Source organism: Camelus dromedarius, chromosome 8 (assembly GCF_036321535.1).
Source record: "Camelus dromedarius isolate mCamDro1 chromosome 8, mCamDro1.pat, whole genome shotgun sequence".
Taxonomy (NCBI): domain Eukaryota; kingdom Metazoa; phylum Chordata; class Mammalia; order Artiodactyla; family Camelidae; genus Camelus; species Camelus dromedarius.
The window spans coordinates 46173123-46196568 of record NC_087443.1 but is presented as its reverse complement, the minus strand read 5'-3'; the positions used below and the strand labels follow the sequence as shown (position 1 = coordinate 46196568).

The following is a 23446-nucleotide window of genomic DNA, read 5'->3' as shown; positions in this document are numbered from 1 at the left end:
GTGCTTCATGATTAATGGAAATTGATTAGTTCTATTTTATTAGTTCTAATAAAAGGAAATAGCATTCTTGCCTTGTGTTTATATGTTTAATGGTATGTTATAATGACTAATGAAGATAGAAAACGTTAAGTCTGTTTATTTGTTCCCTAATCATAGAAAAATCATAAGAATTAGATTGCATTTAAATTGGTGGTTTATTGATACAGGGAAATAATTCCTTATTTAAGTTTCGATAAAGTTATTCCTGGCTTATCATTTTTTGTTATGTGTCCTTAAGTTGCAGCAGAAAAATAGCACTCTCAAAGAAATTTGACGAGATTGTAAACTTTAGTAGTTTAGTCAGTGTGACATGGATGTTGCAAATGTAATTATTTCGTATTAGTATAATAGAGTTTTTCAAAATGGCATTTATAGTTTTCAAAATTCTTACACAAATCATGATGCTTATATCAATGTTATAATAATTATATATATTAAATGTAGATTAAATCCCTTTATTTGTAGTAGGCCAAGTCACTGAACTACACTGTTATTTAAACATTCTTGTTTAAATGAGTCATTTTTAACAAAGATTTTCCCAAATGCTAAAATTCTAATTGATTTTTTAGGTTATATACAATTACATATTTCAACCATTTTCTTTGTTTCAAGTCATTTAGTCCTTTTGTCTGAGTTATACATTGTGTGTGTCTCTGTAGTTATGTGTTTATGTAGGTCTATGTGCTTGTGTTTGTGGGGAGGAGTTTCTTCCTAATAGAAATAACTGAAGCTAAGTTTGTAAAACTCAGATGAGTTAATTTTTATCTATTCATTTCAGTGGGATTTGCCTGAAAATATCTGCATTTACTACATATAAAATATTTATTAGAAGAGCCACTAACCCATTTACATGCAGAGCCTAATTCTTTTCTCTCAGTAAGAAACACATAAAATTAGTTCTTCTATTTGAAGATGTTCTGTGCTTGTTTTTAAGTTATCATTTCCAAAAAAAAATGCATTATTAACTTCTTGTTTGAATGTAATTTTTTAGGTATTGCTATCTGTAATGCTGCATTCTTGTTTTAAACTGGGTGCCAAGTTTCCCAGCATTAAGACATTTTAATAAATAATGGAAAATTTTAAGTCAGGAGAAAATAGTCATTTCTTTCCCAAATACTTCATTATGAAAATTATTATGAAAAACACTTAGATAGTCTTATATTGAGAGAGTTATATCTCTGTAATTAAACTTTAATAAATTTTGTTACCTAACTCCTTTTTGATATTCTTTATCCATGTAAGTAATTTTTAATAAAAATTTTTGAAAAGGATTTAACTTTTTAAGTTTTGCAATGTTATCTTTAACCTAGTTAAATTAACTTTAAAATGATCTTAAAGATATAGTTATAGTTTTTATAATGAGAGTGAAGCAATTAATGCCGTAGTATAAAGGATCTTCTGAATTCAAAATAAAATAATACCCTACAAGTATTTTTTTTTTGCATATTCTGTAACCATGGCTTATCATTAACATTTACCATAGCCTTAGGAAACTAATCCAGCCAATTTTTGCAAAAAGTACTCATTTAAGCACTAGAGCCAAAGCATTATAGTAGATCAGGGAAAAAAAAGTTAATAGAGAGATTTGCAATAACCTGAGTTTTACTTACAAAATTGAATGGATTTAATTATTGCAATACAATGCATATGTGAATTGCTAAATTTATGAAGCATTTTGAGAGCTATTGGGAAAAGGAAGATTTTAATATACTTCATATGTTTGGGTATATTTTAAATGATAAACTTTGGAAGATACTGCTGTAAGACAATCTAAATTCTAAAACCAGAATTTATATCAAGTAAAGCTTATTCCAGAGTTGCAAAATTCTCCTAGAATATTAGGAAATATATTACAGAAATAAAATAATTGCATGAATGAAATAAGTATCAATATCCTAATCATAGAAACAGTGAAGAAATTTAACAGAATATAAGACAGATTGCTGTCTATAAATCTTTTAGGAATAGAGAATACGAATGGTAAAACACAAGAATCATTTCACTAAAATCAGGTATATAACAAAATTTTTATCAATACTTTACATAGTGTTAAATATTGATTTGAAAAGTTAAATCAGTGCAATCACCTAAAACAATATGGGTCTGTAATTATTCAAAATGGGCAGATGAAATTACATACTATGCAGAAAATATTATGTCATATAGCTTAGAGAGCCAGTTGAAAAATAATGAAATAGAGAGTAGTCATTAAATTATTTCATAAATTTTAATAATATATTAATTTTTTAATTTGTGAAAAAGGATACAAATTATGCAGTGTGTAAGTAAAAATACAGCATACAAAATACAAGTTTTATGTTAACATTATAGACAGAAAGCTGGAAAAAAAATCCAAGCTTTTAACATTGATTCTTTTGTGTTAAGTGATGGTGATTTTAATTTTCTTAATTATACATTTTGATGTTTTTCAAATGTTTCACTTGGAATATGTACTAATTCTGTATACATTATTTATGAGAAATAAAAAAAAGCTCTCAAAATGTAAATGTTATGCTACTTTCCATTTAATGCTACTTTCCATTTAAATGACATATGTAAATGAAATTTCTTTTCATTCAGTCAAAATGAAGGATAATAGTTTTATCTTGTTCCTACTATAGGTCTCTCTTCTTGTTTTCCTTCCCCTTTCCTCTGTTGTTCCCCACCCCCTATTCCTTCTCTTCTTCTCAGTTCTCCATCGCCTTCTTCTCCTTTTCTTCCTCCCTTCTGCTTCTTTTTCTTCCAAAAGTAATAGTAATATTAATGTAGACAAAAGGTTGGCATTTAGATATCTTTGGGTAATGTTAGTTAATAACACTATCATTCAAATATAGATTTAATTTTTTTGTTAATTTTTTTCTCTAGTGCATAAATTACAAAGAAAAGTTAGTTGATTAGTGGTTCCTGTGCTATTCAAGGGGCAAGATATAACTTTGCATAAGCCTTTCTATTTTCATTCACTTTTTCCCCCTCACTTTTCACCATTTTCAAGGTCAGGATAAGAAGAGTAAAATAGATGGGCATGTTTAGATTTAAAAGCAAATCTGGGCTTTGATGCCTGACCCTGAAGTGAGCTGGGTTCTCCTGACTAGGCAAATGATTGTGATGGTGGTGACAGAGGAAAGGTGTCTTTGTTGCACACAGTGCTCAGGGTTGGGGTAGAAGAGATTCAAGTGTAACTAAAAGACTATCCAGGAAAACAGAAGTTTCCCAAACATCATAGAAGACAATCAACACACCAGGTCAGGGAACTAAGGTATACTGTGTGTTTAAGAAAGAAGGGAACAATTCAAGTAGATTACTGAAGAAACCTCTGGAATTGGTTTTGTTTGTGATAAAGTAACCCAAGTCCCTAATCTGGTTTTCGTACAAACATCTTGGGGAGGATGACTCTCTTTAGTGTCCTCCTGCTTCATGCATAGAATTACTTGGGTTTCTCTAGACACCATTACTTTTCCCCTGGCCAGATTACTTGAATAGGAAAACAACCTCAGACAAAGGTATTTTAATGGCAGTATAAATGCTGCAATGATGTACTCAAGGCATGTGATAAAGTAGATTATCTATCTATCTACCTATCTATAGATACCACACACACATGAACTGCTGACCAAGACCTCAACTGATCCTACTGTTTAAACTTGAACTACGGAAATGCTGTGCCTCAACAGGTAGAACCCCTTTGATATTCTAGATCCGAACAATCACAAATACTGAGTCATAGTAGAGATGTCTCATTTTTTTTAATTTACTAAGACCTACATTGATCAAAAGAGGTGGTAAAATGAAGGTAAAGTAAACCAAAAGAAAGCAGAAATAAGGAACTCATAAAAAAAAAAAAGATATTAGTGGCATGTAAAAGAGAAAAGAGTACAAATGTCATATAAATCCAACAATTAATTCTTGGGAAAAAACCAAACACCCATTAGTTAGCCTCCTCAAATACATAAATTAGAAATGAAAATATTTTAAAAAATAAGAGACCAATTTGTACAACTTTATGGAAATACTTTTGAAAACCTAGATGAAAGAAACATTTTCCTAAAAAATTAAAGCTTTCCAAAATTGAATTTTGTAGAGAAAATAATTATAAACAGATTAATTATGGAAAAGAAATAGAGAAATTTGTCAAATGCCACATACCTCTTACCAAGAAAGGACCAGACTCAAATTATTTTTCTTTTAAAGATCAGATTATGCCAGTGCCACTTAACTACTCCAAACATAAATGACAATTTACATTTTAAAAGATTGATACTTGTCTTGAAAGCTGATAAAGATTACACCAAAATATAAAACTACTGCCAAATTTCACTCATGAATGTTGATATAAAATAACAGATATATTAGCAAACAATAACCAAACCAACCAGCACATTAAAAAATAATAAGCCATGAAAAAGTAGAATTTATTTTATGAATGCAAAGGTAGTTCAGTAATAGCAAATATATTCAGATAATCCACTTATTAAAAGAGCTAAAGAGAAAAATCATGTAATTATCACTTTAGATCTAGCCAAAAGAAATTTGTACAAAATTCAATACACATTCATGTTAGATATACTGAATGAAATAGAATTTGAAAAATATATTTGCAAATTGATAGTGATTTATTTTCCTCAGCCAAAAAATTAAAGATATGAAGAACAAGAATGACCATTCTCTTCACCATTATTTTAACTTTGTGTTGGATATATTAGCTAATTCAATTCAACAAGAGAAAGCAACTAGTTGTAAGAAATGACAAGAAGGAAGTACAGCTATTTTTTTGCATATCACATAATTTTATATTTAGAAAACTAAAGATAATCTATGGAAACACTTCTGCACTCAATTAAATAATTTAATGATGTAGAAAGTTATAAAACCGACATATAAAAGATAGACCCTCAATGTATATAAACAAAGACTATTGAAGAGTAAGAAAGAAAGCAGTAGAACTAATGTAAAATAAGACCTCTCTTTATTGCCCTTTACCAAATATTATTAACAGCACACATTTTAAAAAAAAAAAGAAAAAAGAAATTAACATAAAATTAACAAGATAAGGAGAAGTATAAAACTGTTCTGAAGAACATAAAAGTAGATTGAAACAGTGGAAGCCCATGTTGTGATCTTGGCTAGGAAGCTTCACATCTGATTTTCCTAAAATACTTCATAAATTTAATGCAATCCCAACGTATTTCCCAAATAACACTTTTTTTCTAGAATTAGATGAGAGAACTAACTGTTGATATGGAAGAAAAGCACAAGCAAGACTGCAGGAAAATACTGAAAAAACAAGGCTAACTGTATAAAATACTCAAAATTTTATAATTAAATCCAGATTTTGTTTGGAGATAAACCAGTTAGAATAAAATTTACAAAAATTGGGAAATACATTTGGAAATTTAATTAATGGTAACAACATATTTCAAACCAGTGAGAAAAGATGAATTTTTAAATAAATGGTGTAGCGATAACTGAATAGCCCTTAGCAAAAACACAAAATTATTTCTGCTTTAATTTGTGCTATTTCTTAGTCTTAGAGCATTTAGTCCTCCTGCCACTTGTTTGATCTCCCTTTTATCTCCGTCAGCTCAGCACCCAACTCTGATGCATGATTCTAATTTTATCAAATTATTTGCTATTCTTGGTCAGGGATATTCCTATGTGAAAAAGTACACACAAGCACACTTTTGTCTTTTTTCAGGAATTTTGTGTTTCTATACCCCGAAATAAAGTGGTTTATTAACATGTGTCTTTAAGGCCTGAGTGAGGTGTCTGTGGATTCTGTCATCATGGTCCATGCTCTTTAATTTTACATTACATTTATTAAGACAGACAATATTGTCTTTGGGTTGTCTACTTTAAAAATAGTGAATGGTTGAAGAAACAAGAACATCGGGGCTTGTAAAATTATGCATATAATTACACGGTTTCTAACATTTTAGGTATTTTCTCCAACTGCTTTAAGCCCTAGGAAGCACAAATTACTTTATCCTTTAACAGCACTTCCCCATGTATTGGATTATTTTAATTTAAAAGAAGGCTGTACTCGAGGCTAGCATTTAACAATGTTAACTTTCTTCCATTCTGCATTTTGGACTCAATTTGCTCAGTAGACAGTTATCTATATGGTTTTCATACCAGTTAGAGGCATCATTATGTTGCACTGAGTGAGACCTTAGCTACGTGCAAGAAAGTACTCTAACCTAGCATTGTTGCTAAAATAAAGTACAAAGGGGATTTTAAAATTCCACACCTGAACTCAGTGTAACAAGCTTAATAGGTGATTCAGAAAGTACTCGCAATACATAAGCCCAGAGGATCTTGTTCAGTGTGGTGCGATTTCATGAATAAACTATTACGTTGGTAATTATAATGCTACACCAATATTGAGTATTGTGCTTTATACTGGCTCTTTATCTTATTGTTCAAAAAAAATATGTGAAATATACAAACACATAAATACTTTCAACAATTTTACAAAGACCTAGTAATGGTGCAGAAATGAACACATACTGACCCTTGAATACAATGCATATTCTTAAATAACAGTAGCACGCAGCTTTAAAAACTCACCATCATTGAAACTAAGGGAAGTTTAAAATCATAAAATAAACTATCAGTCATAGAGAGGAAATTAATTTTAAATAGCATTGTATGAGTCTGTTGAGTTTATCTTTAAAAAGTAGAATGTTATAGGACTAAATACTCTGTAGAAATCAGCTGATACGTGGTTCAACATCAACATTCAAAGCTACTTTTGACCTCCATGCAAACTTTGTGTCATTTTTAAGAAATTATAAACCACACTGCAAAATATATGTACTGTTTCCCTTGTTTGACTGAGTCATAAGTAAAATCTTAACTTCAGTTTTGAAGTCTGCTTTTTTGATTATCACTATATGTCAATTTTAATCTTTCTCTGTGACTAAATACCCTTCCTGTCAAAAAGAACCATTTTTTATCGCTACTCTATTACAACCCTGGAATCTCACTATTAGATGTTATCTTTTGTGATAATAGATGAAAACTTGTAGTATTTTCCCTTTTTATCTTGTTTGGTCATCTTGATCTCCAATAGGCGTTTCAGTATCTCTCCCTCAATATTTGATAGAACAATTAGAGATTAGAAAGTACAGAGAAGACTGGAACAATTCTGTCAAACAATTTAACCTAATTGACATGCATAGAATTTACCGCCCAACAACAAAACATAAAATAAATATTAAATGTAAAATAAGTTTAAAAAAGAAACAAAAAATTATCAAGTGCATATGAAATATATACCAAAATGTTTGAAAATTATATCCTAATTTAAAACTGGGCAAAAGTTTTGAAAGGAAGTTCAAAGTAAAACTTGCACAACTATGTTAAATCAAAGTGACCAGTGTGGATATCCTTGTCTTGTTCCTAATCTTGGAGGGATAGCTTTCAGTTTTTCACTGTTCAGTATAATGTTAGCTGCGGGTTTGTCATATATGGCTTTTATTATGTTTAGATTTGTTCTTTGTATACCCATTTTATTGAGAGATTTTATCACAAATGGACATTGAATGTTGTCGAATCTTTTTCTATATCTTTTAGATGATCATATGATCTTTATCCTTTATTTTCTTAATGTGGTGTATCACATTGATTGATTTGTGGATATTGAACTGCCTTTGCATCCCTGGAATTAATCCCACTTGATCTTGGTTTATCATCCATTTCATGTACTGTTGTATTCAGGTTGGTAATATTTTAAAGGATTTTTACATCTATATTCATCAGAAATACTGGCCAGTAATTTTCTTTTTGTTGTTGTTGCTGTCCTTGTCTGGCTTTGGTATCAGGGTGATGTCAGCCTTGTAAAATGAGTTAAAAAGTGTTCCTTTATCTTCAGTTTTTTTGAAAAACTTTGAAAAGGTTGGGTATTAAATCTTCTTTGAATGTTAGGAAGAATTCACTAGAGAAGCCATTTGATCTAGACTTTTTTGTGGGAGGGGAAGGAGGTTTTTGATTACTGTTTCAATATTCTTACTAGTGATTGGTGTTCAGATTTTCTGTTTCTTTATGATTCAGTCTTGGAAGGTGGCATCATTCTAAGGATTTATCCAGTTCTTTTATGTTATCCAGTTTATTGATGTATAGCTATTCATAATCTCATAATTTTTTTGTATTTCCATGCTGTTGCTTGCTTGCTTGTTTGCTTCTTCCTTCCTTCCTTCCTTCTTTCCTTTTTCTGTAAATCAGAGCCTACTCTCTCTTTTTTTTTTTAAGTAAGTCTTGCTAAAGATTTGTCAATTTTGTTTACTTTTCAAAGAACCAGCTCTTAGTTTACTTGATATTTTCTGTTACCTCTTTAGTCTCTAATTCATTTATTTCTACTCTGACTTTCTATCATTTCCTTTCTCCTATCAACTTTGGGCTTTGTTTATTCTTCTTTTTCTAGTTCTTTTAGGTATAAGGTTAGATTGTTTATTTTGAGATTTTTCTTGATCTTGAGGTGGACCTGTATTGCTATAAACTTTCCTCTCACTACTGCTTTTGATGAAATCCATAGATTTTGGTATGTTGTATTTTTATTTTTATTTGATATCATTTATTTCTTTTTTGATTTTTGATTTCTTCAGTGACTCAATAGTTGTTTGCAGCATGTTGTTTAGGCTTCACATATTTGCCATTTTTTTCCAGTTCCCTTCATATAGTTGATGTCTAGTTTTATACCCTTGTGATCAGTAAAGATATTTGATATGCTTTCAGTCTTAAATTTATTGAGACCTGTTTTGTGTCCCAACATATGGTCTATCCTTGAGAATATTTTATGTACCCTTGAGAAGAATGTGCTGCATTTGGATGGAATGATCTATATAGATCTATGAAGTCCATCTGGTCTAATGTTTCAATTAAGGACACTCTTCTTGTCTTTCTGTCGAGATGGTTTACTCATTGATGTAAACGAAATCTTAGTGTCCTCTGTTATTACTGTGTTGTTATCTGTTTATCCCTTTAGGTCTGTTAGTAATTGGTTTATATATTTTGATACCCTTAAGTTAGGTGCATGTATATTAATAACTGTTATGAGTTGTATTAATAACTGTTATGAGTTGTATGAATAACTGCAATGACTCTTGATGAATTGTCCCTGTTAGCATTTTATATGTATTTTTGTCTCTTCTTCCCTGTTTTGGCTTGAACCCTATTTTGTCTGATATGAGTATAGCTATATCCATATCATATGGGGTTGTTGGCTTCATGCAAACCCCTGATATGTGGGATGGCTGGAGTTGCAGGCATCTTCATGGCTGGAGGGACAGGGTTTTCTACAACTAAGGACACTCCTGATGCTGGGAGGCTAGAGTCATGTGTACTACCTACCCTGGTGCTACCAAGTTCCCTGGGGCTGCAGGCTCAGCTGCTGTGTTAAGGGGTCCAAGATCTCAGGCACCCCTCTACTGTTTCCCTGGTTCTGCCTCCTCTATGTGTTCCAGTCTATCCATCCTTAGATGTACAGGCATGTGAAATTCTCTAGGTTTGATAGTATTGGTCAGAGTTGCCTTTGTTGAGCTGTGGATGTTTGACTGGTTGTAGATTGAAGGGGAGAGACAAAGGGAGAATTTCATGCCACCATGGTGCCAACATTTACTTTTCTTTTTCAGCTTTCAATATACATGTGTTTATATTCTATAAAAAAAATTAATAAGCAAACTTCAATTAAATAGATTTAAGAGGCCAGAATGGGGAGCTCTAATGCTCTACCATGATAGCAGCGCCCAACAGGAGGAAGAAAGACTTCCTCTTCTTTCCTGGGAAGAGCTCAGCCAATGAGCAACTATCACAACCCAGCCAATGAAAAGTCATAGACTCTTTCTTTAACATAGCCAACTTACTTTTCCCCTTGATGAAGGAGATCTCCTCTCCACTTTTGTTGAGGATGAACCATGGTTGCAGACCCTGATTTGCAAGTCTTTGTTGATCTCAAATAAATCCAATTTTTTCTGGAGAAATAACTAGCAGTCTATTTGTTTTTGTCAATAATTTGAAAACTGTCAAAGAGCAAGAAAAAAGCTAAGTGATAACAAGCTAAGTGATGATGATAAGAATGGGTCTTAATAATCAATACATCAAAGTTTTTGCTTTCAACTGTTGGTAACAAAGCCAAACATATCTTTCACGTTAAGAGTCATATATTTTCCATATTCATGAAGCATCTGTTCTAAAATTATTATGACTTATGTGCTGCTTAAAATTAAATGTTCTTTAGGAATTTTATCATAATAAAATAAATTTCAAAATATTAATTCATCTTCAGTAACTTTGTTAATCTTTCTTATTTTTTTGTAGCCTTTAAATTGGTTTCAGTCTCTATATGACAGATTAAATTCTACTATGTCTTTATTTTTTTTTCTTTTCCTGTTAGATAAATGTGTAATTAAAACAGGTGGTACCATCTACTTAGCATTTGGCACACCAGGTCAGAAATGAGAACTTTAGAGGGCTTTTGAATAGTATGGGGCAATTTACATTCTGGCACTTAGGGAATTAGCCATGTAATTCCCATTAATTTTAATGGGAGTAGTGTGGATTGTCCATAAACCATTAATGTATCTTTTTGGAAGTTTTCACAATAGATCAGCACAAAGTTGCATAGCACAGGTGTTTAATTGGAGATGGATGTAATGTCTGAGTTGAATGCATTAATACCAAAGAATAAAAAAATCAATTACTTGCAAAGATAATAAGGTCTGGGAAGTAAAATGGATATGTTAAATTTGGCACTGATTTGAAACTTGTTACTAATAGAACCAGAGGTGACTATCAAGTGAAACTAATCTGGCCATCATTTAGTGGGTTTGGGTCTAGATAGGTCTTTTTTTTTTTGGTTAGCAGTGATTCAGGGAAACACTCTGAAAAATCCATTGTCAGTATTTTGGCACATGTGTGATTCAATTTCCATAATACCTTAATTTTCATGTTAGTAAATCATATAGAGCCAAAAAAGCCATCCCAAATCTCAATTTCAGATATTTGAGCTCAAAACTTTCATCATTATTATGACAATAAAATATTCCCAATGTACTTCGGAACATTCTTCAGGAATAGTGAATGGTTACTTTTTGTGGTGTTCCTTGAGGTAGCAGGGCCATTATCTTGTTACATGATCCAAATAAGTCTAAGAGACCCAAGCTGTCTAACACAGGTTATCTTTCTCTAATCACCTTTATCCAATGGTCTTTCTCTTTTTTCCAGTCAAAGGAATTATGCAGCTATCAGCAAGATATATGATAAATACTCCAGATAGAAATTTTTAGTCAATTGTGATTTTACAACATAATAATATAGCGTATCATAGTGAATTTACTATTTCTGAATTTTTGCATCATGTGATGAGTATTGGAGAAAGTTTACTTTCAGAATTTAAGTATTACTTTGTTGTTTATCTTCTTCACTTGTCTGGGTAGTGGTATTCTCATACGATTTAGTAACAAGTAAACAATCATGTACTTAGCCATTAAATTTTTTTTAATATTATACAAGCTCATTAATTCTTTCCTGGCAAGAGCTCAGCCAATGAGAGACTATCACAACTCAGCCAATGAAAAGCCATAGACTCTTTCTTTAATATAGCCATCGCAACTTACTTTTCCCCTTTATAAAAGAGATCTTTTTTATACGTGTTTTTCCAATTTGAAAATTTTTATGGCTATGTTTGTGTGGTTAAATAATGTCTGTAGTTATGTAAATATGATTCTTAAATACTTATGTCTTATTAGAAGTCATGCAATATTAGAAAAAGATATATTCTATCTAACCTTTTTATAATTGAAGAGAGTGATAATAATATGTGTATTTTAAACATTATGAGAGATTAAAGGTGAATAGTATTTAGCATTTGGGTACTCAGTAACTCCTGGGTTCTCTTCTGCTTTTCACACTTTTCTGAGCATGAGAATTACCTGGGAAGACTATTAAACATAAGTTATTGTCCTGATCCCAGAGATTTTGATTCAGTAGGTTTTAGGTAGAACCTCGGGAACTATAATTTTAAAAAGTATCCCCTATTGTGACTCTGATGCATGTGGTCTCTGGACCACAACTTGAAAAATGTACCCTGGAACTGAGATGTGGCTTTTATTCAGAGGCAAAATAGAATTCTATCTTAATATGGATTCTAAGAAATTTTAGAAAAGTCCCTTAATTTGGAAGTCAGAAAGAAAAACAGACATATTTAAAGTTTATTTTTATAGCTACAATCTATGCTCACTTCTCATTAGCAGAGTCAATATTTTGTATCCTCTTTACATTCACCAATTAAAATACAATCAGTTCTCCACCAATAGAGTATCTATTGGTTTGTTTTTGTGTGTGTGTGCGTGTGTGTTTGTGTGTGTGTTTTATGGTGTCATGGGTATAAAGACATAGGCATTTTCTAATTAAAAACTAATTTATCTTTTATATTTTACATGTGGTATTTTACCATCTATATGTCATCACTGGAAGAAGGTCTGTTCAAATCTTCTGCCCATTTTGATTGGATTATTTCTTTTTTGATATTGAATTTTATGAGATGTTTTTATATTTTGAATACAAACTCCTTGTCAGTCACATAGTTTGCAAATATATTTTCCCATTCCATATTGTAGGTTGTCTTTTGTTGATAGTTTCCTTTGCTATGCAAAAGTTTTTAAGTTTAATTAGGTCCCATTTGTTTAATTTTGGTCTTATTTCTTTTGCTTTAGGAGAGTAATTCAAGAGAATATTGCAATAATTTAAGTAAAAGAGTGTTCTGTCGATGCTCTCTCCCAGGAGATCTGTAGTTTCAGGTCTTATATTTATGTCTTTAAACCATTACGAGTTTATTTTTTATATATGGTGTGAAGGAATATTCTAATCTCACTGTTTTATAGTCTTGATATATCTTTTGCCACAATAGGAAATTATGTATGAATGTATCCACTAAGGATGACAGAACTTCATTAACTTAACATCTATTTATCTTCTAATAACATCTTCTATCATAATACTTATGTTAACAACTGTATTTCCAAATTTCCAATGCTGAACTTTAATGCCATGTTTTTGAAGTATGTGCAAACATTATTGTTTAGTGTGCATCCTAGAAATAATTTTAGGGATGGGCAATAGATATTGGATAGATGTCCACAAAATTACCTGACCAAGTTCTTTCTTGAAGTAGTTCATAAACTTTTGAGGAAAGAATATTACTTATCCAGAATAACTAACAAACAGTGATAAAAAACATTTCATGAAGTCTCAATTTAATAAGTCTAAAATTGATCAGCAGAGGCAATAATTATTAAAATATACTGGGAGGAATTACCAGGAAATTTTCAGCTCAGGTTTTCTAATGATAACAAATAGCTTTCCTTTGACTTACGTGTGTCTGTCCAGTTATAAAAGAGTCTTTACCAGTAGTGTGGTTGACAGTATATAATGATCTAAATGAAAACTAAAGTCTTTGGCATGAAATCATCACCTCAGTACTGGATAAAACATAAATCTCTAAGATTCTGATGAAAATTGCTGTTGAGCTGAATTGATTCTTTAGTATATGTTCATTTCCTTCTGCCTTATATGTTTATTATTAATAGTCAGCTTAAAATTTGTGATGAAATGAAAGATTAGCCTGAGCAAATAATGGTAAATATTTTAATTTATTTTGACTATAAATCTCTTTGGAGTACTCTGAGAATAAAAGAAAATGTGAAACAAAGAAATAGATTTTGAACACTCAGTTAAAAGCGTAATATACAGAAAACTAATTAATTTTATCAGCTTTGATGATAGTTATTTTTGTAAATTGATTTTATCTACATCATTGTTAAATTTTGTATGATTTTAAGGATTTTTCCACTTTGCCAATGACTATTTCTTTTTTAAAACAGTGGCATTAGTGATATAACAATGACCCTTTTTGTTAACTGTGAAAGAAAAAAATGCTAATAGAATAACAAGGAAATTAAATACTAAAATATCTATGATTCCTCTCTCTTTTTCTCAGTTTTATCCATTGATGCAACATGGGAAAGCAGTCCAAATATCATTTTAACAAATATTCTACTGATACACAAGTATGGAGATAATAATCTAAATTAGATACACAACTGTCATTTTATCCATAAGTATATCTTAGAATGCAGTTATTATGCCATAAATTATTGTCATATTAACTATAAAATAGAAATTTTAGACTATCCAAATTTTTTTAACAGATTTGATCTTTGATACTCTTTCAAAGTGTCTTACACATTACAGTATAAGGTATTCCAATTTTCGGAAGCCAAAAAGCAAACATACAGGCAGTCATGTGCTTAAGTTATTATACTATATTTAACAGAAGCTCTCATTATAACTGCTTATAGTGGTATGGGTGTAACTTCAGGAATTGTATAACTTCCCCAGATAATTAATTGGCTGTAGTATGGATAATTTACCACCAAAAACCATGCCTATGTTTTCATGTCACTAAAGCTTAGATTTCCCAAGGGTATATTTAACCATACACATAGACGAACATTTTTATTTGGATATATTAGGTTTGAAATGCTTACATGATACCTAAGAGAACATCCTTGTCCAGGAATTTTTATGCAGGATCCAACCTACACCTTTATACACATCAACTCGGATGAGTCTCCATTGTGTTTACAGCATTCATTGTTTGACTGAATTGATTACCTTACTCTGTTATCTTAACATAGAATAATCCAGTCTGTGTAAATAGGTTTATCTGAGCAACTGAAGAAGCCAGGGCAGAATTCACAACCATTTCATATATCATATTTTGCTAAGCACACAAAATTACTCATCTTTCCCTTATTGTTTTGTGTCCTCACTTGTCCTCTTAGCTTCATTCTCAAGATAAATGTGTGAGATTGAACCCACCGGCTTTTAGCTTTGGGCAGAGAGGTTTCAAACTTATTTTAAAGTTAAAAACCTTTCACTATATCATTTCTCCCTCCTGGTAGTTCTGAACTCTTATAGAGACTATTTTTTTTATGCTCATACCTACTGCTTTCATAAATCTCCTGGACCATAATCACACTTCATCTCATTCATTCTGTCTGCCCTTTGCTGTAAGCTTCTTTCCTCCAAAAAGTTAACTAAGTTTTCATATATATAACCAATACAAGCAAAATGAATTATTTATGAGTTTGGATTGCCTGAGATTACAGGTATCTTAGGCAGTCTTGTGATTTTAAAATTATTAGGGGAAAATTGATTTTATTCTTCAAATAGACCCATGGCCTGGCTTTGGAAATACATTCTTAGATTTCTAAGACCCTGTGAAGATACAATAGATCAGCAAGGAAATGACTCTCTGGTGTTCTATTTCAATGCATCACTGGTACAATGATTCTTTAATAATGTATTGCCAAGTGTCACATATCAAGAGAACACTGTGGAGCAAAGAACTCACTTTATTTATTTATTAGTGCTGTGTATCATTGCAGAGGCACCAGCCGGTGCTCAGGGTCATGAACCCAGATAGAAGATTCTGCACCATTGTCATTATGATAAGCAATATCCTTAATGCCAAGTTCAACATAATTAAGCTTGCCTTGAGGATCCTCAAAGAATAATTGTATGATTTTGATGGGGACGCAAACATTACTTATGTTGCCATGTGCTAAGTAGAAATTTTAATATAAAAGTTATTTTAATAATTTGCAGCTGTTATTTATAACCTATTCACACATTGTATGAATCATTACTTGCTTATTTCTTAATGATTTTGGTTGATTTGCTTATTTATTTGAGGAAATTTTATATACTGTATAAATGATATATTTTTGTTAAATTGCTACACCTCTCTCTTCTGCCTAAAAATGTCACATCTGTTCTCCTGAGTTTGAAAATGGAAAGCCTATGCAGTAAAATTGTCCTTAGGAAAAGACTCTTTTAATTGGTTTAAATTTTTTGCACAATAGCTCTCCTATCTTTAGTTATATTTTTAAATTATTTCTATATCACTCTTTCCAAAGGACCAGTTTTCATCATGTAATCCTATAAAAACCTGCCTTAGAGAGTAAGAAGAAACTATCATATTTCAGTCTTCCACTGAGAAGATATTTTATGATATTTTTGTTGCCTCCTCCTGAGACCAATATAATTATTCCTGTTTCATAAAATGAGTGCTTGGAGAAGATATATATTCTCAAAAAATGATTTAAAGAAAAAATCTTTCAAATAAATAACACTGATTTTTGAAAAGCAAGAAACACTCATTGTTCTACAACTAGAACTCTTTGTGATGCTATGTCTACTTTGACATTAAATAAGTACATTTTGAAATTATTAGAACTACTAAGAACTACTATTATTGTAAAATAACAGGATAAAAGATTGATATATGAGTCAATTATATTTCTATTTGCTGATAGCAAAGTTATAAATTAAAATTCTAGAAATATATTTTAAACTATCAAACATATAATTAATTTATGTATTATAAATTTAATGAAATATATGCACTCGTGGTAAACTAAAAAGTAATAAAACCTTTTCTAAGATAACATATGACCCAGAGAAACAAAAGTGTGTTCATGGAAAAGTGTTTATGCATATATGCATAACAGCAATATATCTTAGTACCAAAACTGAAAAGAAAACAAAAAAGAGAGGAAAAAATGGAAGAGAAGACAAAAGAAGAGAAAAGAAAAAGAAAACACATACCACTGAAATACAAAATAAAATGGATGAATTTTAAAATTATTTAGCTAGGTGAAATGAAGCTTTATATGAACCACTGCATAGGCTCTGATTTAGTTTAAATTAAATTCCAGGAAAGTCAAACTATGATGACTGAAAGCCAGGAGATGGGAGTAAAAATGTAAGATTGACTACAGAAGGGCACAGAGGGATTTTTCTTGTATGTGATGACTGAAATATCTTACGATCGTTTTAGTCGTTAAACAACTATACACATTAATCAAATTGTACACTTCAAGTTGCTGAATTGTATTTTATGCACATTATACACATTACATGCATCAAAAATCTTAAATAAAACTTATTTTTCAAATAACAGCATTTATTTACATTCTGAATTGATACCGTTTTTGAATCTATCACTTAAAAAATCAATTTGCTGAATTTTCTTACAAAGTAACAAGATAGATCTTTTGCTCCTAAGACAAAATTTGGATTAGACATTCATTTAATATACTTTCTTTTCTTTAATTGCAGTATAGTCAGTTACAATGTGTCAATTTCTGGTGTGCAGCATAATTTCCCGTCATATGTGTGTGTGTATATATATACACATATATTCATTTTTATATCCTTTTTCATTAAAGGTTATTACAAGATACTGAATATAGTTCCTTGTGGTATACAGAAGAAATGTGTTATTTTATCTATTTTTATATATAGTAATTAATATTTGCAAATCTCAAATTCCCAAATTTATCCCTTCCCACTCTCTTTCCCCCAGTAACCATAAGATTGTTTACTATGTCTGCCAGTCTATTTCTGTTTTGTAGGTGAGTTCCTTAGCGTCTTCTTTTTTCTTTTTAAGATTCCATATATGAGTGATATCATATGGTACTTTTCTTTCTCTTTCTGGCTTAATTCACTTAGAATGACAATAAAAAAAAGAATAAAATAATGCTATTTGCAGCAACATGGATGGACATGGATATTGTAACTTACTATACTTTCCATTAATACTAGAGTTAAACAGTATGTTAGTGGAAAGTGCAACTTCAGTCTTATCAAATGGCATAACTTTAAATGTGGCAATTGCTTCTTAATGGGTTTTTGTTGAGTTTGAAGCTTGACTTTTTACATAGCAGACAAAGACATTATTAATTTTCTGTTGCATGGCATAGATTTGCAAAAAGGTAAAGTGTAATATTACTGAAGTCAGAAAGAGAAAAGGAAAAGGCTAAACATAGAATAAGACACGGTGCAAGATTATTTCTAATCTATGTCCAAAACCAGTGACATTCCCAATTAAAATAATCATCCATCATGCTAAAATATTATTGTTAATTAGACTTTTACATGCTTTGCTAGTTTTGTTTGTGATTAATTTATAAATTTATTTTGGCCTCATAGTTGAATAAGCACTATGTAAAAGGTGTTGAAACTTAATGTATGCATATGACATTAACATTAAAATAAATATAATTTAAGGCACCATAAAAGGAACAATATAATTGTATTTTGTTAAAATGATCCATACATTATTCAAGTTTGAGAAAACTGATTAAAAGAAGTAAGATTAAAATATATAGACAGAGCTCTAAAATATATCTATGTGTAATAAAAATAAACAAATATACATATAGATGTTTATACAGTGCATTTCAGTTGACAGACTATTAACTTACATTATTTTATCCTCAGATTCACTTTGTGAGGGGCCACATTTTTGGCACTGTCCACAAATATATGCTATTACCTTGAGTAAGACCCATATGCTAAACTTTTTAATTGGTAAAATGGAAATCATGTATATTTTCTCATGCAAATTGATTTGTTGCATCAGGAAAACAATTGAAATTTGACACACAGCTAAAAGCAGTACACTTGTGAACCATATCTGTAAAAATACATTCATCTCACAAATTCCATGGGTTATTCAGCTGGAAATAAGTAAAAACAAACAAATCCAAGAGCCAAAAAAAAAAAAAAAATCCATCTGCTTCCTGATGCTTTTTTCTGTTTTATTTTATGATCATTGCACTTTTTGGCTATCCTGAAGTGGTAATGAATATTACCAGCTTGCTAATGGAGGAGCTTTTTAAATAAGGAAAGCAATCTTACCCGGATTTACACCATTCACAATTTATTTCACTTGTCAAGTCTCTGGAAGAAAATCAAAGGTCACCAATTTGTTAGACAAGACAGGTTCTCCCTGACATTGATATTAGTAGCATTTCCCTTTGCAAGAGGATCTACTATGCATCAGAATTTCAAAATATTAAATGACTACATCAGCTTAAAACTCACACACCACACCCAGACATACACACACAATTATTGCTGCTTTAGTGCAGAGCTCTTCAAAAACATTTTTGTTTTAATGATTTAGTTTCCAAAAGCTCATAACAATTTATCACTTAATAGCTCATTTTAATATTTTGTTTTCTGGATAAATGTTGACTCTCTATAACTATAGTTAACATACAAAATTTCTCCTTCATATTTTGCAAATTGTTTATGAAGCTAACACATTCATGTTAGCAATTGCTTAACTGAAAGATCTAATATTTTCCGGTTTGCTGGGTCTTAGTCAGGAAATACCAAACAGTATGGCAGACAACCAAACAATCCTAGACCATGATGTAGTTAGCATTTATGAGTTGTAAGAGAAATAAAAACAAAAATTACTTTTATAGCTGTTGCCCCAATGATATGGTTATCTTATATAATTTCTATATTGATTATAATTACAAGTTAATGCCTTGTAATTTATTTTTTCCAAAGAATTCTCTCACACTCAATTTCTGACTGCTCATTAAAAGTTGTGTCATTTTTAACATAATTTTGAGGAGAATTTATAGATACTCATACAAATATGTCACTTACCTTAGCATGTTAGTTTGTTGTCAGATAATATTGATGAAATACTTTCAGGTAGAAGTGTTGAATCTTGGTTTATAGTTTAATTTAATGTGAACAAAATAAAGAAGGGGAGAAATTGCTGTTTCTTTGAGTCAAAGGTATCTAATATCAAAGGGGCTGGGAAGGAAAAGTGCTACTAAGGTTGAAACTTTTTAAAGTTAAGAATAAAAACTGATCATGTAGAATGATCAATTGTGTGCTAACGCTCACACAGAAGCTTTATGTATATATGCTTGCATTTCTTTATATCTACTGTTCTTTAACCTTCAAAAGGACAGTGATTATGCCTGTATTTTAATCTCTTTGTCATGAAATTGACCAAAAACCCCTAAAGCTAGCTATTTTGAATAAAAAGAATAATGAACATAAAATTTCCCTAAAAGTAATAAAAGCACATAAAACTTGCCCACTGAATTGATTGTAATTGGGGGCTAGTACTGCACTTCAAACAAGCTGAAATAGTTGAAGGAAAATAGAAGCTAGAAAAACATGAATCAGAATTAAAAATTCAAAATTGAGGTAAATGGAGACATGTATGATTAGGATATAAAACTGTCAGAGAAAAGGAAACATTTCAGATTTGAACACTAAATTACAAAAAGCTCATACACACAAAATCAAATAAACACTGCATATAATTCCTTATGAGAAATGAAAGTTGAAAGGAAGAAAATAAAATAAAATTTAAAAGATACTAAGAAAAAGATTTAAAGGATTTGAGAAAAGTAAATATATTTTAATATAGTCAACACTATTTTAACTTGGAAAAGGCTGTTCTGTAGACTATAAATTAAGGAAAAAATTAACATACCTGGTTTGAAAACTTCCAAAGGACTGTCATACTTCAACTTAAGAAAACATCAAATTAATTTTTCCTAATCACTCTGGACTTTAAAAAGCATAGATTGATAAACAGATTTTAGAACTTAATCTTTTCAAATGTAGAAGAAATTTTGTTCAAAATATTGTGAATAATTAATGTTAATTACAAAATCATTCTTTGTAAGTAAATAGTATTTGATATCACATCTCAGTGTTTATCGGTATGAATCCTATTAATATTTACTCTGGACTTTATACATATAGAAACAAAATTTGCATTCGTAATGAATTTGGTTTTCCAAAATACTTCTTTTGACCATGTTGTTTCTTTTTTTCCTTAATATTATATTAATATTTATATATAAATACATATAAAATACATTTTACTTCCTAACCTCCTTATTCTCCCTCCTTCTTTCTCCTTTGCTGTTTCCAATCTCTCTCTAGCTTTCTCTCTTTCCTCTTCATCTATCTCTAATTCTAGTAAAAATTGTGCTTAGTTGGCAACATAGACTATGTGAGAGCAGAACAATCGTTTAACTTTGATGCTACTCTGATTTATGAGAAAACAGTTCTACCAACTCATTATAGGTCAGGATCACTCTGGGTATTCATTCTCAAATGAAAGTCCTACCCATATATGTCTTCTTAGTTTTGTTCTCAGCAACTCTTACCTGAGCAGTATCACCATAATAATTAGGCAAGTTTATACAGCTCAAGTCACACAAAACTATTCTCTTCAAACTCTTTAAAACTTCCTAAAATAAGATGTACAACATTTATGCTGACATTCACAGTCCTGGGCAGTCTGAAGATAACCAACCTGCTGTTCGTCTTTCCATACCCATCATCTTATATCTTACATATGGCACAGTCCCATGATTATTTTCAAATACACCATTTAATTTCACATTTGTAGCTTTCCACATAAGTATCTTACTACCAAAAACTTTGCACCTTAATTTTCTCCCTTGGAACATTTATTTTTAAATCTCTTCTTCTAAAATGAGAACTTATGGCTGGGATGGTAGATGTTTCAATTTGCTTTACATGGCTAAGATCAAATATAGTAGTAAATGATGCATAAACCATTTTTGAATGAATGAATGAATAAATAAATAATTCTCCTTAGTAGCCTTCCCTTTGAATTTAAGTTCAGTTGTTCCTCTTATTTTGATCGTGTTACAGCTGGCCCGGTCAATACACAAATGTTGAGGTTGGATTCTGTTCTACCCAATCTGTTCTTTAATCTCATGTAATAGATGGGATCAATTATGCACATTGAAGGTTTCCACTTAGATTGGAGAATAGACAGATTTTTTTTGTTGCTTTCCTATAACTAGTCCATTTACCTCCAAATAAGGTGGATGATTACCTCAGCAGTAGTTTGATTTTCCTTTATTACTTAGATTCTAGTCTAAACTAAAAATCTACATTTAGTCATCAATTGTTGCTAATAATTGGATGTAAATAATCTCACTAGTGATTTATGTTTTCCATCACTATACCCATTCTTGTGTGATTGAGTTAGGTGATCATTTATCAAAATGTCTATGTAGGAAGAATAATCCAAACAACATATTGCAACAGTTAGAACTATGCACATGCTTGCTATGATGCAATCACCATAGTTTTGGTAGTATTTTGATACAGTTTTTCTTATTATTTTAAGCATTTTAAATTGAAGGTTCAAACTCATTTTATATCTTTCAAAAATAATGCTTTAAAATAAAATATTGATTTTTCACAAATACTAATTACTATACTCTAAGCTACATAGGAGGTGCTATAGGAAAACTGAGAAACTACTAGAAACGATTTCTTCATTTAATTTTTAGTATCTTAGAGTATATTGAATATATAAGACTAATTTAAATGTCACATAAACAAACAATATAAAATAGAATGCATTCTGTGATGATTAAAATATGAAATTAAAAAAATAAGAAACAGAAGCAGACATTAATGAATTTCTACATTCAGTAGGTTGTTATAGCATATATTATGTATTAATTAAAATTATTAATATATATGAAAAGCTGAGATTAAAATAGTAAGATAAAAAATCCCATATTCCTGTTGTCTACAAATTACAATTTAATGGGGGACTGATTTAAATAAAGTAGCTTGGAAATAAAACTAATATACTGTTGTGTTCTATGCTAACAAGGACAGTGACCTATTGCTATTGTAACATATCAGAGGAACATGACGTAGTTAGGAATATCAAGTAAGTTTCCATAAAAAGTAGTAGGGTCAGATACTATTAGCTGGCTGACCTGGCTTTCCAGCACAATGTCCTTTGCTCTAATCTTAAAATTCTCCTCTACTATTAAAATTTCTTTTGAAGTCAGATTCCCTTGTAACTAGACTGTACTGTCCAGCTGATGATTTTAATTAATGAGCTGAGAAGTGGCAGAATACTGGAATTAGACAGAAGTTAGACCAATACATTCTTTCTCCCATTTGGAACACAGATGTGTTTCCTGAAACTACAACAGCTATTGTGTCTCCCTGAGCTAACACACACAAGCACACACATGCGCGCGCGCACACACACACACACACACACACACACACGTGCATACCATAGCAAGGATGGGAGAATGGAAAACAATGATCCTGGATTTGAATGTACTGTTTTATCACCTGTGTCAGTCCCAGATTGCCTGTTTTGGCATTTCTTGTTTGTGAGAGTTTCTGATGTCCTGTTGCACAAAACACTATTAATTGAGTCACTGTCATGTGCAGCTTAAAACAGTAGTTCACTGATGTGATATTGTTGACCTGATAGTCAGGGTGAGTGGATGAACAAGGCTAATGAGGTGAGAAAGAGATTGTTCCCAGCAGAGAATGTTCCCACTTAAAAGTAGTTTTTCCTAATATTTTTTTCTGATTTTTCTAAAGTTCTTCCCATCTTGCTTAAGCATAGTAATTAGTATTTCTGACAAATTATTTTTATTGTAAACTGTATTATTTTTGGAATATTCGTTTGAAGCCTAAATTTGAACTGCTTAGAATA

At 30.8% G+C, this 23446-nt stretch overlaps 1 long non-coding RNA gene across 1 annotated transcript in view; it reads left to right on the top strand.

Annotated features, from left to right (window-relative positions):
• LOC116155791 (uncharacterized) overlaps positions 1–23446 on the top strand; it is a 332414-nt gene that overhangs the window by 286720 nt on the left and 22248 nt on the right. The window lies entirely within an intron of this gene.